Source organism: Mus caroli, chromosome 2, assembly GCF_900094665.2.
Source record: "Mus caroli chromosome 2, CAROLI_EIJ_v1.1, whole genome shotgun sequence".
Lineage (NCBI taxonomy): Eukaryota > Metazoa > Chordata > Mammalia > Rodentia > Muridae > Mus > Mus caroli.
The window spans coordinates 128,426,470-128,445,402 of record NC_034571.1 but is presented as its reverse complement, the minus strand read 5'-3'; the positions used below and the strand labels follow the sequence as shown (position 1 = coordinate 128,445,402).

At 40.9% G+C, this 18,933-nt stretch overlaps 1 protein-coding gene across 10 annotated transcripts in view; it reads right to left on the bottom strand.

Moving 5' to 3' along the window:
• Plcb4 (phospholipase C beta 4) overlaps window positions 1-18,933 on the bottom strand; it is a 353,082-nt gene that overhangs the window by 204,109 nt on the left and 130,040 nt on the right. For all 10 annotated transcript variants that reach the window (XM_029473927.1, XM_029473924.1, XM_029473932.1 and 7 more), the window contains one exon: window positions 2,112-2,169. The gene's annotated coding sequence lies outside the window, so the exon portion shown is untranslated. The remainder of the gene's footprint in view (window positions 1-2,111; window positions 2,170-18,933) is intronic.

Sequence of the window (18,933 nt, the reverse complement as noted above, 5' to 3'; positions counted from 1 at the left end):
AAAAAAAAAAAAAAAAAAGAAAATCATCTTTGGTTTGTTTAGACATGAATGTTTAACAACATAAAAATGAGGGCAAATTGCCTAAAAAAAATTATCATGTTCACTGTGTAATCTTTTTTTAAATATGTATGGGATTTTTGTCTGCATGTATGTCTGTGTACCACTTGCACGCCTGGTCCCTGCAGTGATCAGAAGAGCGCTTCATTTCCCAGGAACTGAAGTTACAGACAGTCGTGAGTTGCATTGGAGGTGCTAGGAATTGAACTTAGGATCCTCAGAAAGAGCAGTCAGCATTCTTAACCACTGGGCAATCTCTCCAAGCCCAAACTGTAACGATTTTTAAAATTTATTGACTAACACTGGTAATAAGCTAAGTTCAATGTAGCACAAATAAACACAATTTAAAGCACACCACCATAAGAACTAAAATGCACTGTGAATGTGCACTGTGGACATGAAAGAGACTAAAAAACAGCTGGACTAGTGTGCTGTCTGAAACACCCACTGTTGGAACCAGAGGACCTTAAGCAAAATCCCAAAACAAACCAACAATGCTCAGACGCCAGATCCTAAAGGTCCTAGATACTTTCTCCCATATATTATACAAAGAGCTGGATTTCATTCCACATTTTCAAGGAATCATAATTCATAGGATCTATCTACTGAGTGGTGCTTAAGTGAGATGAAATGCTTTTATTTTTAGGAGCTCTTAGGGTGGAGAGGGTAGGATATAAAAGAATTCTCTTTGGACATGAGGGCAAGAGTCACACAAAGATATCAGCCAGGTAGCCAAATCCAATCAGGCATTACAAAGATGGGGAAGGAAGAAGACCCCAGGGTGCCTGCTGTTCTAACTAAGGCTTAAAGCCACCCAAGCCTCTTTCTCATCAAATGCCAGGACTTATACCACATGCCACAAGAAGCATTTCTCCTTGAGTTTAGAATATGTAACGAACCAATCCTCCATTCTGGTGCTGCTGGGATTCTTGACACAACTATCTATATTCATGAAACACTGATGCTAATAAAAAAAATGACCCATTTGAGGATAATGCAACTATGAGACAATGTAAGTAAGTATGGGAAAAGTGGACAATCCAGAAGGATATAATGAAAACAGGGTAGAAAGCAAATGATGTATCTATCTACACTGATTCAAAGTCTCTAAAATTACTCAGCATCCTTAACTGTACAGTGCCTACGAAGACAAGCTTATGAGTCACCCTTCAGGGGGTGGTAAAATATAGTACACTGGACTAAAAATAGGTAGGAACATACAATAATAAATCTACTTTCTTGATCTTCTTATATCATTAAAGACTGGCCATTGCGAGACGGATTGGGTTATGCAATTCTTCCTTGCCCTCACAGAGAGGCCGGAAGACAACCAGCCAGGGTCAGTGCCAGGATATAATGATGCACCTGACATGGGAAGAGTGATAGGAGAAGCCCTGTACTCAGAATGCAGCTATTATGAGTAGGGAAGTCGCTGGTCCATGGGAATCACTGACAAATGGCTTCTTGCCTCTTAAAGGAAGAAAGGGCAAACAGTGCAATCTTGTAAGAACAATTATAAAACAGCAATTTGATGAAGAGATCAGGAGGTAGTCTCTCATCTTTGGCTGGGATCTGGTGCTACCTTAAAGCACTGACTAGTATACATTTGGAAGTAACACAAACCGGCCACACAGAGAGTTCTGACTGCTGGAGCACTTCATGAAGGATTTATGGGAAAGTTAGACAGGTATGGAAGGAATTACCTGGCGTCACTCCCATAGGCAGCCGCCTTATCCTCATGGATGGGCAGAGCTGTGATTTCTCATGAAGGTGAGAATCTACTAACAAAACCTGTACCAGGCTTAAACCGTTACAAAGCTTTTCACTCAGTGGCCAGGCAGCACTGCCACAATCAGCAAGAACACAACGAGTGAGAGGCTAGTGGTGGGCAGAGTCAACAGCAGAACTAGTGAGATGACACACAGAAAACCCCAGGGGATTCTGCTTGCCTCTTTACCACACTTAGGAAAACAGCCATGCACCACCTTTAACAGACACTGCATGTAGATTCTTCCCGGGGGGCGGGGGGGGGGGGTTACAAGGTGGATACTCACCAGGCAGCTGGGAGCAGCAGCAAGGGAGGTCTACCCGATCAAACCTTCTGCACAGTCCCTGCAAAGAAAGCAGGAGCAGACAAAAGTCAGTGTGAAGTCCTTTCAGAGTTCTTGCGTACATAAGCACCCATTGATTTCAGGATGGAAATCTAGTATGTATCATTTCAGGCACATCAGGAGGCAGGAGGATATATTAAATTACTAATGGTGCTAGATTTGGACAACAAAGGTTACAAGTCATCAAACTAGAGACGTTTACTGCTACATGTTACCCAGTTTACACATGCTCTGCAACAGTGCTATCTATCTCCCACCAAACACTTAACTTAGTAATTAAGGAGCCATTGAACAGCAAGGCTATCTAAGATCTTCAGGAATAATTGCACAATATTTTCCTGGTAAATAGGAAAATGACCTTCCATGATCTGGAACTTCAAGAAGTCTTTCAAATGTCCTCAAGTGAACTGTCACCTGAAGAAATATTTCCCAGGAGTAAAGTGCTGAACAGAACAGATTCACAATGGAATTGTATGTGCAGATTTACAGTGAATTGCAATGATAAGCAAAGAAATGTTTTTCTCTTGTGTTTCCATATTTTCTCTAATATTAGGCTGTTTGCATCAAACCTGGGTTTGGTATTTAACTCTTGGTTCTGCTAAGTTTAATATTAAGTCCTTTCCAATTCTTAACAGAAAAAATAGTTCTAGGAGGTATCAGAAGTACATGGGAGTAAAAGGAATGTGTTTCCTCTGGCACATGGAAAACAGGTATAGATAGGAAGACAGGTGATCAAGATCTGGAAAATGGCATGTATGACAGTCTGAATTTGATACCTTGACCATCCATTTCTGTAAAGCCAGACGAAGCATGAATCCAATCATGATTGTGCTGGCTACTTTTATGCCAACTTCAATCAGTCAACTTGAATCCAGCCAACAAACGAAAATGATTTGGGGAAGAAAACTCAACTGAGAAAACGCTTCCACCAGATCAGCCCTCAGGAAAGCCTGTGGTGTACTGGCTTGACTGATGACTGATATGGACGAAGCCAGGTCACTGTGAGTGGGGCCACCCTGGGCAGGTAGGTGGTCCTGCGTGCTCCGAGAAAGCAGGCCGAGCAGGACACGCACAGCAAAATGAGCAGTACTCATCCATTTTCTCCTCACCAGTTCTTGAACTCCGGCTTCCTGCCTTGAGTTCCGGCCCAACTCTGCAATGAACTGTGGTGCAGAAGTGTAACAAAATGCACCCTTTCCTCCCCCAGGTTGCTTGTGATCGTGGTATTTCCTCACAGCAATGGGAACCCTAACTAAAACAAAGATGGAGAACCCACACGTAAACCCTGAAATGATGTGCTATGACTGTTCCTATTTTATAAAAGAAGAGATATTCAGGTATCCCACAGATGCCAGGCTCTAGAGAACACTGCGGGTGCTGAATCACGGGTACCCTGACCAGGGCTAATTATGATGGGACTACGGCCCTCATGGAACTTACTGTATTTTTAATATTGCATTTGTTTATAGTTGTCTATGAGCATGAGACTGCAGCTGACAGGAAGATGAGGGTGATGTGTGTGCTGAAAACCATCATCGGCATCCCTGGCACTTAGCACAGGCCCTGGCACTTAACAGAAGTTCAGAAAAACACCGCTGAATGGAAGAAATAATTACATGGTCCACCCAGAGCTGAGACATTGAATTTCTTAACTCTCTTGTGCTTGTTGGGGTTATGAATCAAGCCTAAGTCCTACGAAGCTCATGGGATTTTTTTGTCCTGCTAGACCTATCGTTTTGTAACCAAAGGCTTTCAGACTACACTTGCATCTTTCCTATCTTTTCTCTGTATCCCCTGTGCTGTAGCATGGCACTGTGGGGAAACCCGTGTCTGCACACCTTACATGACCAGCTCATCAAAAACCACTCCATACAGGCATGTCAGGACAATGTCATCTTCTGCAGGTGAGATCCCACACGCCAGCTTCTGCATCCAAATGTTATAAATCTGGGCACTGAAAAGCTGACTGTGGTCTCCAGGAAAGGAAATGCCCTTAACGTGACAGGAACCCGGGGAAGGGATGTCAGTCAGGAGTGTCTGTCTACTTGCTCTCTGGGTTTTGGACCTTTCAAGAAGGAAATACTTGATAGTTAAATAAAATGCCCAGATCCCAATACTGTACTGATCCTGGTAAAACGAAACCTGCTGTACACCAGGTACTCAGTGACAAGAGACAATCTACTCAACAAATGCCCTAAGAACAGGCAGAATCACAGGCAAAGCAAGGAAGCTGCCTCGCTACCTCACACAACATGTTGAAGTCCACAGCCACACAACTACAGCACGCTCCCGCTGTTTACCTCCAACCTGCATCCTTCTGCTAAGCCCCCTTCATCACGGAAGCCTGAAGTTAGGGATCTCTAAGCCTATGCCTCTTCAGTAAGGTTTATGAGTGTGAAAGGAAGGGAAGGGCTCTACCTTCCCACCCTGCCTATCCTGTTGGCACCAGGCAGTGAATGCCTATCCAGAGAGCTCTCTAGTTTCCCATCTGTCCCTCTGCAAGGCTAAAACTGCTGGTCTGAGAGAACTTCCGCAAAGAAGTGTAATGGCCTCTTCATTTGCCATTGCCTGTGGATAACCACACTGCAGCACAGACCTGGGGTTTCTCCACAGGAGCTGTGGGAGGTATTTCAGGGATGCTTTCCCTTTGAAACTTGGAATAATGGTAATAGCTTTGCAATTAGCAACAAAGTGTTTTGCCAGGCTTCCCTCGAGTATTCATATTCTGTGGCTTCTTAACAAACTGCCACAAATGCAGTGACTTGAAAGACATTTATGAGCTCCTGTTGTGGTCAGTCAGAAGTTGGGGCACTGTAACAGGGCTATGTGTTTGCTGTCTTATAAAGTTGAATTTCAGCTTCCTTCCTTTCTAGAGGCTCTGACCAATAATCTGCACACGTACATCGGTGTGTGTGTGTGTGTGTGTGTGTGTGTGTGTGTGTGTGTGTGTGTGCGTGTGCATTGTGTGTAAGGGAGAGAGGAGAGACGGGGATTAGAATTATGCCATTGTAACTAGGGTCTGTCATATATCTGCTATCTGTGCACCTCAGGCGATGATAGAAAAGCTAACTGGATGTCTTAGCATCATGGCCAAAAGCAACTTGAGGGGAGGTGGGTATTTTGCCACAGCTCCACATAACAGTTCATCCTCAAAATAAAAATTTAAAAAAGAAAAAGCAGTGAGGGCAAGAACTTATGCAGGGCAGGAACCCGGAGGCAGGAGCTGATGCAGAGGTCATGGAGGATGCCTCTTACTGCCTTGCTCCACTTGGCTTGCTCAGCCTGTTTTCTTAAAAAATCCAGGACCACTAGCCCAGGTATCACCACCCACAATGGCCTGGATCCTTCCCTACTGTTCACAGATACACTACACAAAGTTGAAGCGAGAGGGAAATCTTCCCATTCCTGTCCCCAGTGATCCCAACCCAAGGAATGCCCAGGCTGCACCAAGTTCTAAATGGATACAAGACATTGATCCCCTCTATCTTAAGTGTTAAGTAACTAGATACCAAGAGAATTGACATTCTTTAAGAGAAGCATGTGGACATATACAGAGACTGAAAGAATAAAAGAACATGAAGAAACAGATGAAAGAAAGCAACTGTATGTGTGCAGAGGGCACATTCGTTTTGTTAACAAAGACAAATAACAAAATGGGCTTAATTTTTTTTTAACTAAATGAGATTATAAACCAATTTAACTACTTTGTTATTCAACTAAGTTGGTTACTGGAAGTTCCACAGAGACAATATATATGCCACTATAATAATAAAGTAAAATTATAAAAAATATTTAAATGTTTTATAGATTCATTAACCCTTAGCATGTTAAAAGTTTTAAATATATATTTATTTTATATGTATGTGTGTGAGTGTATATATATGTACCACATGAGTTCAGGGGCCCTCGAAGGTTAGAACAGACTTCAGATATCTTGACACTGGAATTACAGACAGCTGTGAGCTGACATGTAGGGTCTGCGAACTGAACCTAGGTCCTCTGGAAGTACAGCAACCGCTTTTAACCATTGAACCACCTCTCCCAATTTTGCTCCATAAAAATCCTCTTCCATTATTCCTCAGGATGAACTGATAAACTGTGATCAACTGGGAATACAGCAAAATCTAGCCCTAGAGAAAAGGTAGAAAAAGCCACTAGTTCCTTTACCATTAGAGAAGACCATGAACCTCCTCAAGGTGAAGAGAAAGAACACTCCCAGTTCAGAACTCTCCAATCCTTTTCCATTAATCATACCCAGCCCCAGTGAGGACAGCATGGCTGCTGGAGCCCAGACACTGAAGGAGCCCAGATGCCACAGACCCAAGGAACACCACCAAGCTCAGATGCTTAAAGAGTTAGTAGTACCGAATCGCTACAGGAGCTGTGAAGGGGAACACACATTGAATCACAACATCTGCATTCAAGGTGGATGCACTATGGGTGACTCATTTTCCCCACTATGCTGTGTGTAGGTAGCATCTACTCAATGACAGTAACCGAGGACCGTTAGCTTCCAGAGGCCCTCTGCACGTAGTAGTGGGAGCTAGAACTATACCTTGGTTGGGCATCTTCATGTTCTACTATTCAGCTTCAGTTCCTGTCTTATTAGCTATTGGCAGAAATCACAGAAACTAATTTATTTTGTGAGAGCCACTTCTCTTTCATCTGATGTAATGTGGTATTGCTTTTTTTGTGGCTTTTGTTTTTACAGGGTCTCAAGCTACATCATTTGACATAAAATACCACACAAAGCTGCTACAACATTCATGTATGTCTGAGATTACATATAAATGAAATATTCCTGGCTTCCCTGTGATCCTCAGTGAATCCCATAGAAGATTCCAGCAGGCTCTCAGTGTCAGAAGCCTGGACGCTTGCCAACACAGGTAATTATTCTCTGCCTACCTAATTTCCCCGGGCAATTTTAATTGAAAATGGTATTATCTTTTATCCGTTACTGCATTCTAATCTGCTCGGAAGCATCCCTGTGTCCCGCTTCTTGCCTCCACTATAAGCTCACTGAGCTGATCTCTTTTTGAAGCTTAAGTTGAAAAAAAGTTTCTCAAGTTCCCAAGGCGGTGCGGGGAACCTAAGATATACATGAGCCATTTAATGAGTCTCAAGCTATTCTGCTGAATACCACTGGCAGACAGGATGAAGTATCCTTTCCTGCTGTCTAACCTTATGAAGTTTCTCTGGTGGACAGAAACCTAAACCTTTTCTTACTGAAACACACAAACACACACACACACACCCCTACCTCCTACAGGCTAGATATGATTTTATTCTCTTTTTGTTCATTTCCAAATAGCCTATTTATTTAAAAATTCCTATTCATTTCCAAATAATCTGATTAACAATCAGCAAAACCAAAACATACCACTTAACATAGAAATGCTGGAACATCATTTTCAGTGCATTTTCAGTGACTTCCAATCACAATACTCTGAATCCAATGCTGTCCAACAGACACGGGGAAGACCACAAACGCATCAAATGCATGTCACATGTGCAATATTAAGCTTTCCAACATCATCATTACAAATACACAAAGAAGACAGAATGCTACTCAGGGTTACAACAAAGAACTGTTGACCAACAAGTAGGACGGAGGTAAGGGAGTGTTGAAAAAGAAGCTAACCACAAAAGGGTGTACATTACATCATTCCGTATGCATGACATACTTGAAGTGATCATCCCCATGGAGCACAAATCAGTGATTCTTCTTGAGAAAAAGCAGAGAAAGGGACGTGGCCATTGATCTTAGGAAATAATAGCACAGAAAGCCTATACAATGGAGATCCTCCGGATTCTGTCTGTGGTGGTGGCCTGTGGATCTGCATAGGTAATTAAGCTATATTGAACACACATGTAACCCTATGAAATCCGATAAGTTCCATCAGTTATATCAATTCACAATGGTACTGCTGTTCTGTGTGGTTTTTACCAGTGGGGAAAACTAGAAAAGATAAGGAAGACAAGCTAAGAGCTGGGGCAAAAGCTCCATGATGGAGCGCTTGCTTTGTAAAGGCCAAAGTCACCCTATCCTGTAAGCACCCCCTGCCCAAGTATAAATAGATGCTTCCAAAAATGCTGGAGGCTGTTGTTTATGGGAGATAGCAAAGCCACGGATTTTCCCTCCCCGAAACAAGTTCACCCCAAACACACTGGATGTGTTTGATCACATGAAGACAGAAGGTACATAGGCAGGAAGTATGTCAGGATAGATGCTTACCCGTGATTGGCCTGATTAGAAATACAGTGACCTTGTAGGCTTACATTTTTAAGCCTCTGCAAGATGTGTCGCCATTTTCTGGGAGCCTAGGAATTGATCTGGCCAGAGTCCATCATCCTGGCCAGTATTTAATTAAAACTTGCTTTCAATTTTGGCTCAAAAAATGGTCCAATTGGTCTTTCTCTCACAATTTTCAGGTTTAACAACTTACCATGACAAAGCCTGAGGTTCAGCCTTCAGCAATACAAAACAACAAAGGTTAAATAAAGTATGTTTAATTTCTAGAAAATATTTTATTTAACCCACTAATTTCCAAATACTTTCATATAATTAATCTACATGTAACTGTTGCAAAAATGAAGTTTGTTGTTTTTGTTGGATTCCAAGGCTTTGGGATCTACTGTGGACTTTACATGGCTATCTCTCAATTCAAACAAGCCTCCTTTGGAGTACTCAAATGGTAACATGTGACTTGGCTTCCAGGACTGAGCAACAGGGCACCCACTCCTCAAATCCCTTACATGGTACATGATCTTCACTGTGACACATCTTTCTTTCTGGAAGTCTCTGGCAGGCATGCTTCATAAACGAAAGTCTTAAATGCTGGACAGTCTCCAGAAACTATGATGCTGCCTACAGAGAATAGCACTGGTAGTATCAACTTCAGTCTGTCCTGGATGTAGTTTCAATGCTGCATTTGTTTTGTTTTGTTTGGAAACTAATTTCTAGTCTCTCTAGAAACAACACACAAGTCGAGTTGCAGGAACTATGGTGTGTTAGCTGTGCTCAAGGACTAAGGCCTCTGAGCCTCTGGGAGTCATTCTGTCAGGCCTTCTGCCTTGCTCTCCCATTTCCCTCTGGTGACTGGAGGCAGGGTCCCTAACACAAGAGAACCTTGTGTGCTTGCTCTGTCAGCCTTGGAACTGACACCATCATGAGGGAGGAAGAAACAAGTGATGGAATATATGATAGAAGCTCTGAAAAATATATAGAATTAGGCCAAACCTCCTGGGAGCTGAGAAGCAAAACAGGAAGCAACTGGGTCTGAGCTGAAGCTGCAGGGCTCAGAAGAGCATACTACTCACCATCCCCCATCCTTGCAAGCAAAAATAAAGAGAGAAAACACTGTTCCAAGCCAGAGCCTGGGGGCGTAGGAAGAGAATGGGTTTGGGAGTGAGAATGAGCTATCTTTGAGAATGCAAGTCAATTAGCCTCACCTGGACCTAGTTTCCTTGTTTGCAAAGCAGTAAAATTATCTACCAAATTCACCCTTTTAAAGTGAAATGGGATCGTACACAAGGCAGGCCTATCACAGGCCTGTGGCCTCGAGTGGCTGTTTAGTTAAGGTCCTCCCCCCCTCTCCTTTACTTCTGCTGTCAAATCACTAGGAAAATAGAGAAAACAATCTGTGCAAATTAAACAAAGACTAGGAACATGGGAAACGCAAGGGCCGATGGCTCCAGAAAAAATGCCAGAGAGAAGAGAAAAAAAAAAAAAAAACTGTTTCATCTCAATGTGTAATAAATTCCCCTCTACCAGGCTGCTGGGAAAGTGGATTTCATAATCAATCTAAGTTTACAGATGCTTCAGAGAGGTGTAGAGAGGATGCATGTGAGACACAGGAGAACTGTGATTCCCAGTAATCTAGAAACATAGGAAAACACAAACTCAGCACCTCAGGGAGCTCTACCTACATAATCTACACAAGCATAAAAACAACAACAACAACAACAAAAACCCACAACAAACAAACAAACAAACCAAGGGACAGCTTAGCAGAGCTTTGGGGGGCCTAAAGCTCTCCGAGTATTTAAATTTGGGTTGGTATTTATATGATTTATTTTGCTTTGCTTTGCTTTGCTTTTTTGCCACACACAACTGGTCAACCATCTGTTCCATGAGAATGTATATCAGGAGCAGGCCCACAGGGTTCTGATGATCATTTGTTTTCTACTGATGCACTTGACTACTGTAAACTCTTCAAAGCCAAGAACAGAGATACTAGTACCAGACCACCAAAACAGGTACCATACTGAAAACAGTGCCCAAATGCATAGGAAGGCAGCAGCGAGCTCTCCTTCTCTTTCCTATCCACAACGATTGGTGTTAGTAGGAACTTAAGCAGCTGGCTTATGAATGGTTCCAACATAGGCTGGTCATCTGGAATGGCACTTCACATGATATGAGCCAGCTTCTAGGAGAGCGTGAGAAGAGTTCCATGCTCTTTGCAGACAGAGCTGCTGCTACTGGCATCACGCAAGCAGCCTGAGATGCTACAAGTAATACATGAAGCAAGATAAGGTCACTCTAGGAAACCACAACAACCAAAGTCAAATGAAATGGAGAAGTACTTAGAGGTTCTCACCCTCCAGGGACGTTCAGGGCACACCAAAGCCTGGATTCTGAAGCATAGACTGTTTTAATGATAAAGATCATTAATCAAATAGAATAATTATTATTGTGCACGCACATGATAAAATTCATTCTTTCTAGTATAGTTCTGCAGTTTTTGTGAAACGCATAAACTCATACAACACCAATCATGTCACAAAACAATTCCCCTGCTGTCCTAACAAGCCCACGCTGCTCCTTTGTGTCACCCTCACTATGTAATTCCCACACAACCATTTACCTGCTTTCTCTCCTAGACGTAAATACTCTGAGACTAATTCAGGGTTCTTTACCCAGCATAACACATTGTGTAAATTACCTAAGATAATGTATGCACCAATAGATGGTTCTTTTCCTCTGCAAAGTGCCTAACTCATTGTATTGGGAACAGCACAGTTTGTCTTTCATTTCTTTTACTTTCTGATGCTCGTAAAAAGAACTAATGTAAATATGAGTGAATGGCTGGGGTTAAAAAGCCATTTCCTAAATACCCATAAATGGTTCTTCTGAATTACATGTTTTTGTGTTTAACCATGAGAAACCACTGGATTCTTGCTACTAACTGCACTATTCTGAAATCCCATCAATAATGTGTCCTGTATCATCACCCCCTGGGTACTGTGTGGGATGTACATTTCTGTCTTATTTTATCATATTAGATATGAAAGATGAGAGATGTCTCTATGGGTAACATACTTGCTGCACAACCATGAGGCCCTGAGTTCAGATCTTAAGCATCTGTATGAAAGTCAGGTGTGGTGGCATGTGAATTCCATTCCTAGGAGATAGAAAAAAGTGGAACCTGGAGGCTTGCTAGCTAGACACCCAATGAGTTCTGCATTGTGGTATAGGCCCAAAGACCCACTAAGACAAAGCTATTTTTTCTCCTACCCAAAAGAACAAACCAGCATCTGGATAAAGATCTAACATTCCAGGTAGGTTGGCCAGGCAGCTGGACAACAGACCACCCATCAGAAAGGTAGATTCTCTTGCCACCATGTTAAAGAGATGGAAAGAATAAATATCCCTTTAATGAAAGAATGTATTTCTTTTCCTTCACAGAAAACTCACCTCTGTGCAGCTGCTACAGAGCTGGGCATGTCTGGGTAGCTGCCAAGATTTACAGTTTGCCTATCTTGTGACTTTTTAAAAACTCTAATAAGATTGTTCTAGAGCTTCCTTCTATTACGTATTAAAACACTGAACGATGACCTCAATTCTTCTAATAGCATGTAGCATGCCATATGAGCTCCAAAAAAACTGCTGGTAATAGAGGTACAGTGAGAGATGCTGTCTCAGAAACATCAGGTGGAGGGTGATAAAAGATGTCACTCAGTGTCTACTGCTGGCCTCCCCACGTGAACACGTGAGTGCACACATGGATGTACACATGCACACATATACAAGTAAGCAAATAAACCATGCAGACATACATACAAAAAGCCGATTCAGGGTATCTCAATATGGTATAAAAAGTGAGACTCATTGCAATCCCCTCAACTCATTTTACAGTGTTAGATTATTAAACCACTAACATATTCTTGCTGTTCTGGAGATTAAGGGAAGACCTGAGGAAATCTATACAACTGAAATACAGAGATGACCTGGTACTAGGACAAAAATTCCTTCTAAAACTTTCCATATAAATACAAATAATACTCACATACCTACAAATAATAATCACAAAACTTTAAAATAAATAGTATAAGATCTAATATAGTCAAACTCATTAGTGTAATAAATCAATAGTTACATAACTGTATATAGTCCACTAAAGACACATTTTATAATATAAGGCAATTTTCTAAGTACACTAATAATTCAAACTTAACAGAAAACTTATAGAACTGAGACTCAAAATTATTACAGCCAGCAACGGCATATTTATAAAAGTTAATAATTTGAATACAACGTAGCTATTTCATGCGCAGTTCCAATTTTCAGTTTCCAGGTTTGCTCCACCACCACTTTGCGGTGACAGTGACTTGTTTTCTGCCACTAGGATTATTTTATAAAGTCCTTATCTACTCCCATAGATGGAACAGGAAATTAAATGTCTTTCCATGAAAAACAGCTATTTAATTCATCCGACAAATATTTGTTGTGCTCCCAGAAAGCTAAAAGGGTGGTTGGTTAAGTAACAGCCTCCAGAATGGTGTTGCTGACAATGTGACTTCTAAGCAGAGTCCTGAGAGAAGGACAGGGATGCCTTTCATGAGAATCTAGAAGGAGCTCCAGAAGACGGTTCAGCAGGGGCAAAGGTCCCAAGGGCACTGTGTGTTTTGCAATATTGAGCAGATCCATAAAAGCAGATATAACAGCAGAAAGGATAAAGTCATGGACAGGTGGTCACTGGTTCTGTTGGTTAAATCGGAAGCCATGCATGTTTTCTACCATACAGTTACATGATTTGACCAAAAGTTTAAAGGGCTGCTTTGTTGCAGCTTGAGAATGACTGCAGCACAGCAATCGGCCAGCTACTACGAGAGCCCACATGACTCAAGAGAGTGGCTTGGTCAGTAGTGGCTATGGCCTGCCATCTGAAAAGCTGTAGGTTCACTTCATGGTCTGAACATAGGCATCAGGACTGGTTTCTTTCTGGACTGAACGTGGGATGTAAGGAACACAAACGACTTCTGAGCTGAAAAGTAGCAACAAAAGGCTGAAAATGCAACATTCACTTAGTGTGCAAAGCAGGAAACAGCTTCACAGGAGTCTTTAAGGGGTTGGAAGCCAGAGGCTGGCTCAAGGAGGGGAAGCTGATCTTTGTAGAATAGACATGGAAGGTAAGAAGCCAGACCACCACTTTCAATAACTAACTCTTAGAACATTTTCCGTATCAATGAGGAAGAGGGATCTGAATACAGATCAAAATCCGAATGTCATTTCCCCTCTTCTGCCCTTCTTTGGTGTAATACTCCCTAAGGGCTGCTGTAGGCTGAGCTTGACCTGAATTATCCAGATGAATGGGTTAACAATGGATAAACAGCATGATTGAAATGTAAATAGATGAAGGTTAATGCAGCCAAGAATATGAACCACCAAACAGGAATAGATAAGACACAAAAGAAACAAATTATAATTTCAAAAGCTTTATATGCTGTATAAATTGTTTGAAGGAACAAAAATGGGGAAAGATACACTTCAGAATACAAATTTTTATTCTTTTCTCTCAAAAATTTAAGGAGACTGTCAAGATTAAAACCATTCTTTGTGGGGCCAGAGAGACAGCTATGCGATTAGGATTTGAGGGGTGTGCGTTCAGTGCCAGCACACATATCAAACATCCCACTCCTGACTAACTCCAGGGCCAGTGGATTTGACATCTCTGGCTCCATGGGCACCTGCAACTCATGCACACATACCTACATGCAAATAATTTAAAAAATAAAATTACTAACAGTTAAGAAAAAACATTTTTATGAAGTTAACCTAGTGCTGTAAGGTAGTAAATAATGATTGTAAAGAAATCCGTATTATTTTGAAGGACCGGAAAAACCATAATTATCAATGGTACTGAATCATATGTTTGCTATTTTAATTTTTCCATACAGTATATTTGACTCTGTAATTTTTCCATCCTCTTTTCTTCCTAGATCCCCTCCCACAAATCAACCTAATGTTCTTTCTCTCTCTTAAAAAGATCGGCAAAGCAAAAGCACATACACATGTACACACACACACACACACACACACACACACACACACCACACTGACCACAGAGACCACAGAGTCCTGTTTCTGCTGGCCAATTATTCCTAACCATGAGGCCCACCTGGAGTGTGGTTGCTATACTCAGTGTCATTCACTTGAAGTAAACTGATTTTCATTATCCCAGCAGCTATGAATTGCAAACAGCTTATAAGCTAAGGGTGGGACTTTACACCAATTTCCCCTTCTCTGTTTGGGGATTTTGCCTGGTTCAAACTTCTGCAGGACGCGTGCATGCTGTCCCAGTCTCCACGAGTTCATGTATGCATCATCCTCATGTCTGAAAACTACTGTTCCCTTGGACTCATCCACCACTTCCGGCTCTTATAATCTTTCCTCCTCCTCTCCTTCCTCTTCATGTATCCCTGAGGTTTAAGGGGTGTGGTATCCCATTTAGGGTTTATTGCTCAAAGGCTCGTATTCTATCATGTTATACAGTTGTAGATTATTACGTTATACCATCTACCACAGAGGTTTCTTTGTTAAGAGGTGGGTGATCTATGGGTAGAGCAATATGTCATTAGGAGTTGTTTGGCTGCTATGATTTCTGCAGAAGAATGGTAGTTGTTTTTCATCTAGGGTCCATGAATTATCTACCCAGTATCAAATTCTTAGACACATTAACAGTATCAGGTATGGGATTCCATTTCATGGAATGGTCTTAAATACAATTAAAAAAAAAACCACCAGGTGGTTGGTGACTTTCATAACATATGTGCCACTATTGCAGAGGGATAATTTATCTTTAGACCTCTAGGTCCTCGTAAAACTGATATCCAGATAAGCTAGTACCTTGCTAATTTAGTTCTTGGGACTGCATTAGAAATGTGACACTAAACAAATCCATTTGGAATCAAATATGTAAAATATTGTCCTTTGGGCTTGTCTTCAAATCTACCTTTCACTGTGTTTCTATGTAAGTCCTTGGTGAATGAATGAATGAATGAATGAATGAAGGTTCCCACTACTGATGGGCTGGAACACAGCAGAAAGGCAAGGACATATATTCACATTCTGCTTTTCTCAAAACAAGCCCAATATAATTCCCTGTTTGTAATCCTGGGGTGTATCAAAGTAAAAAAAGCACAGAAAGGAGCAAATATAAAGTTCTGACATCTTGGGATGTTTTAACAACATTAAAGGGCGCTATCACTAAGCAGCATGAATCCATAAGTCCACTACGTCTCCCTATCTCACCCTCCAAAGAAAGGTGCCCCAGAAACCCATAAAGCACATGACTGCTCCATCACTGCTAAGAAGTCCTGGAAGGCTGAGTGAGGTTCAAAATATCCTTCTACGATTTTCAAATAGCGGCCTTCAAGAAAAATAAAATGTTAATTCAAATTTTGATTTCCCAGTCTAATAATTCATAGCCTAGGCTTTGATTTTACTTTATCAACATCCTGGCCCTGCTATTGCTCACGATTGGAGTGCAGTGTTAATCACTCTCATCTGTAGAACTGAGATACCAGAAGACAAATGAGGACCCAAAAATATCTCATTAATATGACTACTCGGGCATATGGCAGTATCCATTCCAAGTTGAAAGGCAGAACTCTGTTTAATAGCACAAAGCCCTCCAGTTACTTGCGTCTTACATGCAATCATTCTGCAGACTGTAGCTGCTAGCTAAATCATCTTGACCTTATTTAATTTGCCATTCTCCTTTCACATTAGTTCTGCTACAGAAATAGGACCACAGTTTCCTTTCAGTAATTCCCTGACAACTCAGGACCAGGAAGAAGCAATTTACTTCGTTGTCTCCCCCCTTCAACAAAAGCCAGTAATTATAAACCATTTAATTAATGTGAACCTTCTCTCTTTCTTTTATTATTATAGCAAGATAAATATTGACCAAAGGTGCACTCTATGACTTTCTCCTTTATTCCTCAGTGTGCTTTTATTGTATTTGTATTGAACTAAGGCAATGTATTTCAGAAACAGGCACTCCTTAGATAAAGGTTTGCTTTTTACATAATTGTCAGCAGGTACTAACTCAGAAGAAAGCAATATTTTATACAAGGGAAACTTGAATAATGTGAGATCTACCTAACATGCATTTTTGTTTGATGGAAAATATCTGAAAATAATGTGTTACATAATATGGGAAGGCATATTTGAAAAACACAGCTTCTCCAAGAAGATACACAAATCCAAAGCAAACTGTAGAGGTTTCAAAAACAAATCAGGTTTATCGTATAAACACAAGGCACGTGATTCAGGTGTGAAAGCAGATTTTTCTGTTATTTTGTTTGTCCAATATTATATGAATTATTGAAATAATAATTGAAATATTATGTCTTGTGTTATTTACCATTTACCTCTGTCTTTAGAGCAGATTTTAGAAGCTACTCACTAGTAACTGTACACTGTTCACATTAGCTTATAACAGGTAAGTTTTCAATGTAGTCAGAGAAAAATCTGTGGCATTTACAATGTTGTCTGCAATGAAGAAAGGATAAATTGTGTAAGTAAAAAAAAAATACACACACACACATTGAAGATAAAGAGAAAGCTGAGGGAAAACAGTGTACAAGCTTGCTACTGCACCAACCCCTGTAGAGAGCTACTACATCACCCAGTAGCATACAATCGCAAACTCGTTCATACAATGTCCTACTGAAAAAGGACAACAGATCTCAGCCAGGGCTACACAGAGAAACCCTGTCTCGAAAAAACCAAAAAAAAAAAAAAAAAAAAAAAAAACAGATCTCAAAAGAGCAAGCGTTCTTAAGCCAGTACATTTTCTTTTATTCCTATTTATGACAGAGGACTCTGATAATTCATTTTCTATAGGAAAGAAAGCCCTATAGAAAGATACCATGACCCGCTAGACAAAGGATGAACAACAGAAGTATAATGTGAACCATGTATATGTTTAAATTTTTATTTACCACATTAGAAAAAGAATAAAAGGAAAAAGAATCCATTTTAATTTTCATTATCCCAATATATCTAAAATATTAACTAAATGAGTATTACATATGGAAATACAAAAATTACTAATGAGATTTTATGGGTTTTTTTCTCATGCAGAACCTGAAAGCAGGTGTGTACTTTAACCTGCAATCATTTCTCAACATTAACTGGCTTCATCCTGAATGCCAAATGACCGCATAACAGTGGTGGCTGTAACATGGGACATCAACTATCTTAAGGACTAATGAGCAGATCACTGCGCCGTGGTAACAACACATCCAAGACCCAGATACAAGATGACTGAAAGAAGAGAACTGGAGAGAGACATGGAGTTCTCCAGCCTAGGCATTACTCCAGCACCTAGGCATTACTGATGTTCTTATGGGAACCTAACCAACTTTCCTCGGATTCCTGGAGCCTGTCATGTCATATTACCTCAATATGCCAGTAGTTCAGTATAGAAACCACTTCACCACACTGTGATAAATGTTAACTTCTGAACCTCAAATCTTACTTTATTCATCTAGGAACATGAGGAACAAAGAAAACAATAGTCATGTACTAATGTGATTGCATGGAGCAGAGGAAAACTTTTCTCTATCCAGAGACCAAGAGAAATTCACAGAATAGCACCTATGTTACACAGTCCTGCAAAGCAGGTGCATCTGCATAGTCAACAGTCATTTTAATTGCAAATTAGAGGTCACCCCTGTGATACTGGTCCTCCTATTCTATTTGGAAGGCACTCAGGTCCCCAAAGTCATTAGTGCAAACTTGTTTCAATTGCTTTTGGACTCTGCCTACACAAAAAGAGTTCTCTGTAGGGACCAGTGCTATTCCAGGCCCCTCTGCTCCAGTCTCACATTCTGCCACTTAGGAGAAGAGGGTTCTGCTTGCTTCTGTAATTACCTGAATTTCTTCTGCAATCTCTTTCTGAACATGAAGAGCCTCTACTGTTTAAAACTAAAAATGGTATTAAAAACATGTTGGATTCTGGATACCAAATAATACTTTATTCACTTTAGAACATAATCATTCAAGAAAACAGCAGCCATGTTTTGTTTTGTACACAAGCTAAGCAAGGCTGCACACTTTCTGTTTACAGTCTGAAGTCACCCATTCTACTAGTTTTTTAAATAATTAAAAAAAATTCGTTTCTCGTGAGTCTTTGAACTTTGAGGTAAACTTGACTGAATGACTGTGAGTCTGGGAGAAAAACTAGCTTAGAATAATTCAAAATAGCAGAAATGCTAAGCGCTTCTTCATTCTGCACAAATTCCTCTTCCCAAGATCCTCAAAATGCTGTCTTCTGACCAACCCCTGAAATCCCAGCATTTGAGAGGCAGAGGCAGGAGGACCATCTAGTTATCAAGTTTGAGGCCACCTGGGGAATAAGGCCTTGCCTCAAGAAACCACAAAGGCTCTCTTCTTCTCTTCTCTTCTCTTCTCTTCTCTTCTCTTCTCTTCTCTTCTCTTCTCTTCTCTTCTCTTCTCTTCTCTTCTCTTCTC